Below are 8,444 nucleotides of genomic sequence, written 5' to 3'. Positions count from 1 at the left end.
TTCAGGGTGAGTTTGCTATGTTTTTTTCCCCATCACCTTTAGAGAAGAAAATAACCTAAAAACTCACCAAAAGGGCCACAGAGCTGCCCCCCTTCCTAGCAGGACTGTTCCTCGCAACATTTTTCAGGTTAGCAACTATGCACTGAGGCGGGAGTAGGGAAAAGAGAAAAAAGGGGAGTGAATGACATGGTGGGAACAAGGGGGACATGGTTGGGAGGAGAGAAAGGGGAGGAAACTGAAGAGGGAAGGAGAGAGAACAAATAGGGAGGGGTCAGGAAGAGAGTGCGAGAGAGAAGGGAAACTTGGCGAGAGTAAGCGAGAAGAGGGGCTAACTTAGAGATTGTCTAAACAACGAAAAAGAAAACTCAGCAATCCTGAGCTACTGTTACTTTGGTACAGCCAAGCCATAATATATCAATGACATATAGTAACATATACTTTAAAATGATTGTATCTCCCAAAATTGTGCACAAAGGAGAACGTGTTGGGGAAATAATGTCCCTGCTTGCCTTTAACTGTACAACAAATAAACGTATTATTGAGGTGAGTCCTATTAACTTCAGTGGGCCCTCTCACCTCAGCAAGGTGAGCAGGATTTGATTCTCATGTCCCCTCTCCCTTAATTAGCAAGTATGCAGTGCACTGAAATATTTCAGACACACTCTCCGTTCATGAGTCATTAGAAAATGCGGTGAAATAGTGCCCTCAGGTGGTGTAAGTTAAATTCTATCCGATTGGCTGTTATCCTGAAAGCATCTGCTCTCACCAGTGCCATGTAATTTTCCATCACTGCATATGCGGATGCAAGAAGAAAGCTAAGTATTTTAGCTACACACAAGCGCAAGCGCGCGCATACACACCACACTAAATCAAAATATAAGCACCATTTGTTTTCTAGATTGTTTGAGGCTTGATTTTTTTTAATTAAATCTGTATTTGTTTAAAAAGTCTACAGAAGATAGGGAGGGAATACAAACAAGTCACTCAAAGGATCATTATAATACATTATCAATAATATTGTAGGAACAACGATGGATAGAAAGAGAAAGATCTAGAAAAGAAGAGAATGTCGGGGGGAGGGGGGTGGGGGAAGAAGGGATCCCGTCTCAGAACCAGAAGCAGGAGGATTAGAGAAAAAGAAAGAAGTGTTAGAAAAATATCCAGTTGGTGAATCATTTCTCAGCCACATTTATACATAAAATACAAACTCTCAGGATTAAACAAAGCAAGCAAATGATTAATCTGTAACTAAATATGTCCTGAAGCTTTTTGAGTTCTTATCATCATTTGTATAGGAATCTTCCAAAGGCTTCCGTTGCTGATGTTATTATACCAGGCTTTACTCTTTGGAGATGAATGGCATTTTCACTTTTGCAAGTGAAGTGAAGCACAAAGATTTCAAGGGTTTATAAGGCCTCTATGTGCATTAGTCCAGTTTAAATTAATTTTATTTTAACTGTGGCTATTCCTTTTAGCAAATTAAACTTTTAGTCTTGCACGTCTCTCCAAAAACCTTTCACTTTAGAGTAGTTCCAGGGAATATGTATCACTGAAGCAGTACATCGCCAGCATTTAGAATATGCTTTATGCCTTCCTTAATAAGCGAGTATGCAATGTTGATGTAGCAGTGTGAGTCCCAGACTATTAGAAAGACAAGGTGGGTGAGGTGATGTCTTTTATTGGATGAACTTCTGTGGGTGAGACAGACAAGCTTTCAAGCTACACAGAGCTCAAAATGTGAGGGGTCCATTATATTGAAGGAGAATTGTCTGTGGAATCAACCATAGTCAAAGGTCTATCAAGGACTGTTTAATGTAGTGGACACTATTACCCCCATTGGGATACAGTGAACGTGAAACCCAGTCTGCTGCACCAGCATGTCACAGAATCTAGATGTCTCACCACAGCGTTTGGGTCGGGCTTTGCTTTGACCATGGTGCTAGCTCTCAGGGCGAGCATCCCAGTCCTAGTAAGCATTGGTCTGGCCATCCAAGCCATCCTGATGCTGGCTCCTATACATGCAGTGGGGGATTCCACAGGTCATAGCCCTGAATTCCTCTCCCTCCCTCCATGCAAGCTCATACACACTGGGACATGCTCACCCTGCACATGCTCCTGATGCCCCAGCTCCCAGAGAAGGGAACTACATCCCCTGCTCCTGCACATTTGCTTAATTAATTATAATTACTTTTTAAAAGTCAAGCAGCATATCCCTACTAGAATGTATTGTTATTTTTTCTTGTTAATCTCACTGTGGTGTCGAAAATATTTTATAGAGTATGATACGTTTTCACAGCACTTTATAAACATAGATAAGAAATGGTCCTTCCCTAAAGAAGGGGAGGTAAATCTCAATAAGACAGAGCAAACAAACATAGTACAATATGTCACAGGCCATGATTTCTTGGAAGGGTAGGTTGTGACTGTTACTGATGATGATCAGTAGGGAGGAGGAAGGGTCTCTAGACGTAGCTCTGGAAATAGTTTGTGTTACAGAGGTGGCTCTGGCCACATATATATAGTTGATGACAGTAGATGGCGCTCAAGAATAAGTAGCATAGTTCCTTGGCTTAGTAGGGCCATTACATACTCTTATTGTGCACTGAAAATCGGTTCTTCTGTACAACCCATTATATCAGCTCTTAACAGCATTCATACACATGGGAGATAAAGCTATGGGAAAGGATACAGAACCCAGTTCTGTGCTACCCCTTCTGAGAGGGTACACAAGGCCCAGCCTTGGAGTGGGGAGGGGGGTGGAGTCAGAGGTGGCTTTGTGCCATGTTTGTATTTCACACATTCTGGGCTGCTCTGGAGACTAGTCTAGCCCCTGGAATAAGTTAAAGCAGCCTCAACAACAGCCTAGAGCAGCTACCCATTGGCTCCTCCATAGTCCGGGGGATCAAAACACAGAATGCTCCAGCCACTTGCCCAGCTGATGGAAAGAGAGGTCATACTCAGGAAAGGGCAGTCATTGGCTCATTGAGGGAAAGGCCTCTTTACTCACACTGCCAGATTTCCCCTACAGGTACATTCTCCTTGATCACCATCAGGCTGACTTCCACTCTTTATATAAACTATCCTCACCCGAAGGTGGAGCAGGAGAAGCCATGTTCTCACAAGGCTGGGAGAATCATGACCACACCACTCCCAAGATGGAATGAAGGGCGGGGGATTGGTTGGTGACTCACTTCTAAGTAGGACAGAGGCATCCATCTACTGACCAGACAGGGTATCCCAGGAGATGTGCTGCCTGGCAGGGACCAATATCCGACACATTACGGAAGGATTGCCGAGGCCATCCAGGCCTCTGGTTACTACCCCATGCTGCTCAACCATGTGGGCACTAATGATACTGCAAAGTATTACCCTGAGCAGATAAGGGCTCGGGGGGTGAGGGCGTGGGGGGCGCAGGCGGTGTGCTCATTGATCCTTCCAGTCAAGGGTAGGGGCCCAGGCAGAGACCAATATATCTTGTAGGTGAATGCACAGCTGCACAGATGGTGTCATCAAGATGGGATGCTGTTGTGAGAAGGACAGCCAAGCAGCGATGGAGTCCACCTATTAAGGAAGGGGAAAAGTATCTTCGGATACAGACTGGCTAACCTAGCAAGGCAGTCTTTAAACTAGGTTCAATGGGGACAGGAGACAAAAGCTCACAGGTAAGTTCAAAATATAAAAACCTGGGTGAAGGGTCAGAATCTGGAGACAACTCAGGCAATCACAGCAGGGACAAAGGAGAGACAAGACAAAAGGAATGTAGAGGGGAAATCTAATGAACATCTTAGATGTCTGTATACTGGAAATTTGGTAGAAAAGGGTACAGCTTGTTCAGAAGGACAGGCTGGGAAAAAAGGGAGGCGGTGTTACCTTGTATATCAAAGCTATATACACTTGCACTGAGGTTAAGATTGAAGTGGGAGGCAGACCTCTTGAAAGTCTCTGGGGAAGGCTAAAAGGGGTAAAAAATGGTGATGTCATGGTAGGGGGTCTACTAAAGACCAACTAACTAGGAAGAAGAGGTGAATGAGGCTTTTTAAAAACAACTAACAAAATCACCCAAAGCACAGGATTGGTGGTGATGGGGGACTTCAATTACCCAGACATCTTTTGGGGAAAATAATACAGCAAGGTACAGATTATCCAACAAGTTTTTTGAATGTATTGGAGACAACTTTTTATTGCATAAAATGGAGAAAGCAACAAGCGGAGAGACTGTTCCAGATGTCTGGCAAATGGGGAGGAACTGGTTGCGAATTTGAAGATGGAAGGCAGCTTTGGTGAAAGTGATAGAGTTCATGATTCTAAGGAATGGTAGGAAGGAAAACTGCAGGATAAAGACAATAGACTTCAAGAAGGCAGACTTTAGCAAACTCAGAGAATTGGTAGGTAAGATCCTGTGGGAAGCAAGTCTAAGGCAAAAAAGAGTTCAGGTGAGCTGGCAGTTTTTTAAAGAGACATTATTAAGGGTTGTAACCGTGCCTTTGTAAGTCACAACTGAGAATAACCAATTCAGGACAAACTGCTGAGAAATAGGGCAGCAGAAACACCCCAAAAGTGGAGGTTATTCTCCCATGAGATATACCAAACTAGCAACAAAAGTAAACTTCTGTTTCACCACACTGGCTAACAAGAAGTCATAAAAGCAGTTTCCTTAGGCATACCAGTCCTTGTATCACCATCAAAAACACTAGACTTAGAGATGAGTGGTTCTTTAAAACCAGTCTACTCAAATAAAAGGTTCTTCTGATCCCAAAGGACCAGCCACACACCCAGGTCAATATATAACTCAGATCTTACTGGAAAATCACACTGATGCCAGTCCTTTAGTAGCTAAAATCTAAAGGTTTATTTATAAAAAAAAGAAAGATGAGAGTTAAAATTGATTAAAGGAATCAAATACATACAGTAATTGCAAAGTTCTTGGTTCAGGCTTATAGCAGGGATGGAATAAACTGCTGGCTTGTTAAGTCTCTGGTTGCTTCCAAATCATTGGAAGGATTTCCATTCCTTGATTAGAATGCTCCCATTAGTATAAGTCCACTGTCCAGAGGTTTGAGCAGGAAAGAGACAAAATTGGGGTGTTTCCAGGGCCTTTTACAGCTTCTGCCATTGTTTCAACCAAAGTCAACAGTAGGGGAGGGACCGGGGGCTAGCCTCCCCATCCGGGAGCTATGGGGCCGGGCAGGACGGTCCCATGGGCCGGATGTGGCCTGCGGGCCATAGTTTGCCCACCTCTGACCTAGAAGATAGTCAGGTGATAACAGTCAATGTGGATTTGTCAAGAACAAATCATGTCAAACCAACCTAATATCCTTCTTTGACAGGGTAACAAACCTTGTGGAATGGGGAGAAGCAGTTGATGAGATATATCTCGACTTTAGTAAAGCTTTTGATACTGTCTCTTATGACCTTCTCATAAACAAACTAGGGACATATAGCCTGTATGGACCTACTAGAAGATGGACATGCAACTGGTTGGAAAACCTTACAGAATAGTTATCAAGGGTTCACAATCAAACTGGAAGGGCATAGCTAGTGGGGTACCACAGGGATCTGTCCTGGGTCTGGTTCTATTCTATATCTTCATAAATGATTTGGATGATAGCATAGAGAATACACATAAAGTTTGCAGATGATACCAAGCTTGAGGGTTTGCAAGCACTTTGGGAGACAGGATTGGAATTCAAAACGAAGACATGGTCTGAAATAAATAGGATGAAAGTCAATAAAGACAAATGCAAACAACTTCACTTTGGAAGGAATACACAGTCACAAAATGGGAAATGACTGCCTAGGAAGGCGTACAGCAGAAAAGGATTTGGGGGGATATAGTGACTCACAAACTAAAAATGAGTCAACAGTGTAATGCTCTTGCAAAAAAATAACACCAATCTGGGATGCATTAGCAAGGGTGTTGTAAGCAAGCCACGACAAGAAATTTTTCCACTCTATTGAGCATTGATAAGGCCCCCCAACTGCAGTATTGTGGTCAGTACTGGGCACCACACTTCAGGAATGCTGTGAACAAAATGGAGCAAGTCCAAAGGAAAGCAACAAAAATGCTTAAAGGTCTAGAAAACATGACCTACAAGGAAAGATTGAAAAAAAAATAGATTTGTTTTTAGTCGGGAGAAACTGAGCAAGGACATCATAACCATCTTCAAGTATGTAAAAGGTTGTTATAAAGAGGAAGGTGATAAAATATTCTCCTTAACCACTGAGCACAGGACAAGAAGTAATAGGCTTAAATTTCAGCAAGGGAGATTTAGGCTAGACATTAAGAAAAACTTCCTAACTTTAAAGGTAGTTAAGCACTACAATAAATTACCTAGAGAGGTTATAGAATCTGCATCACTGGAGATTTATAAGAACAGGTTAGACAAACACCTGTCAGGGATGGTCTATATAATACCCCCCTCGGTGCAGGGGACTGGACTAGATGCTCTATCGAGGTCCATTCTAGTCATACACTTTCATGATTCTATTTGCCTTCACTGTGACTTGTGGACTCTCTTGTGGTACTGGCGATGTCTGTGAGAGAAAATACTATGCTGTTCCCTCAGTTGTGCCAATGGGATGCCCTGACAGCAGAAGTAAGAACTGTAGTCACATTGCTAGCCGTTGTCTATATAACTGGGGAAGAGCAGACCTTTCCAAGGAAAAAATGAATTTGTCACCTAAAGTTGCTTTTTCAGTCAGAGCCTCACTAATTATGTTTTTACCTTGCTTGTACATTCAGGAAGAGTTTTACTAACAAAACACTTTTCTGTGGCTCAGTGGGAATCAATAGAGCTTACAAGCATTCTCTTTATATATTGGCAATTTACTCCCAAATTCCCTATCTGGGCTATCAATAGGAAAGCAATCACTTTATAGCACTAATGACTTGCAGCAAAGTTTATACATCTGTTTAATACAAATAAGGGCAAACGATTTCTCCATCTTGGTTAGATAAGATAGAGCACACAAGGGCTTATCTCACTTAAAGAATAACTTGTAGTTGCCTCTCATTAAAAGGATAAACTATTAAAATGGACACAACTAGAAAAAATATCAGGTCGAGTGAGGGGAGAAGCTGGCAAGCCAGGCCTGACATAAGGAAATACTGTTTATAAAACACTAACAATAATGCAGGTCATTAGCAGAAGTGAAGCAATAGACAGGACGGAATGGGTTTCCAGCTGAAGTACTAACCATGGACTGGAGACTTCAAAAAGAGCACCAAAGAGCTGCAGGAAGCAGCCCGGGGAATTCAGCAGGTGACACACTGAGTCAATACTGATCCAATTCCCAGCATGTTTGGGGGCAGCTGTATTGCCAAATGTGCTGTCTGTTTGGGAAGAACCATAAAGCCAAGAAGACCCTGATCACATGTAGTCATCAAAAATATTTTTTGTAAGAGAAGGATGGTTAATTCCATTAGCTTGACAAAAGTCTTATTCTGGTAATAACATATTCCCTACTTAAACTCTCTCTGCAGTTTCATGTGGAACAGAGATTATTCGTCACTTGTTATTATAAAATATGTAGTATTGAAGTGCTGTGTTCCACTTCTTGGAGTGGAATTGTCTACATTTCAAGTGGTGGGTGAAGTGATTCGTTGCCTAGCTTCTAGAGCTATTGTGAGCTTAATTAATTAATTAATTTCCAAGGGCTTTGAAATCCTTGGAGTTTGAAATCTATAGCTGAAGAATGAGTCTTTACACCAAAAAGGACCAAGAAATTAAAAACTTCAATATAACATAATCAAATTTACACTGATACCTATCAAACAGACACAGAAACCAGTCAAGCTCAATAGACTTACCTATACATTTTTTTCAAATAGTTCTTCAGTCTGAGAGAACCTCAGAAGACAATCCCAAAAGCTCAACCTCAGAAGACAATCCCATAAGCAGAAAAATAGTGACACTTGGTATCAAGTATTTAGGTCATGAAAATGGTAGATTTTTTTTTTCAAATTGTATTCATAAAAATGATATTGTAAAGTGTATATTATGAAGTACTGCAATTGGGTATATTTACTGCACAGTGAAACCATATATTTAACACAGTTCTTGACTCCAGTCTGAGTCAGAAATGTCAACGCCTCGATCTGGGTTACACTATAGATATGAAACTTCTGTTGTCCTTGTTCTTTAAGGAAAGTATTGCAACAAAGGACAGTTATGAAGTGTTCGTGGTTGATGAAGGCATTAATCATTATCACTAATCAACCACAAATCTTTCACACCTATTTTTTGCAATAGAAAAAGAGCAGAACGCCTGCTGAAATGTCCCAAATTTAGTCAGAAGTAGGGGTCTTGAACCAATAGCGCATGAAGTCACCATAGCAATGGGTAATTCTGCACATTTAGGGCTCTCTGGTTTGGGGCAGGCTGCTCAAGAAGGAGGGGCAGCAGGGCACAGGATAGCCCTGTGATGGGTTTGGGCCCTTTGGG

The sequence above is a fragment of the Terrapene carolina genome, unplaced genomic scaffold, assembly GCF_002925995.2.
Source record: "Terrapene carolina triunguis isolate 2854851 unplaced genomic scaffold, T_m_triunguis-2.0 Scaffold95, whole genome shotgun sequence".
Lineage (NCBI taxonomy): Eukaryota > Metazoa > Chordata > Testudines > Emydidae > Terrapene > Terrapene triunguis.
This window is presented reverse-complemented; position numbering follows the sequence as displayed.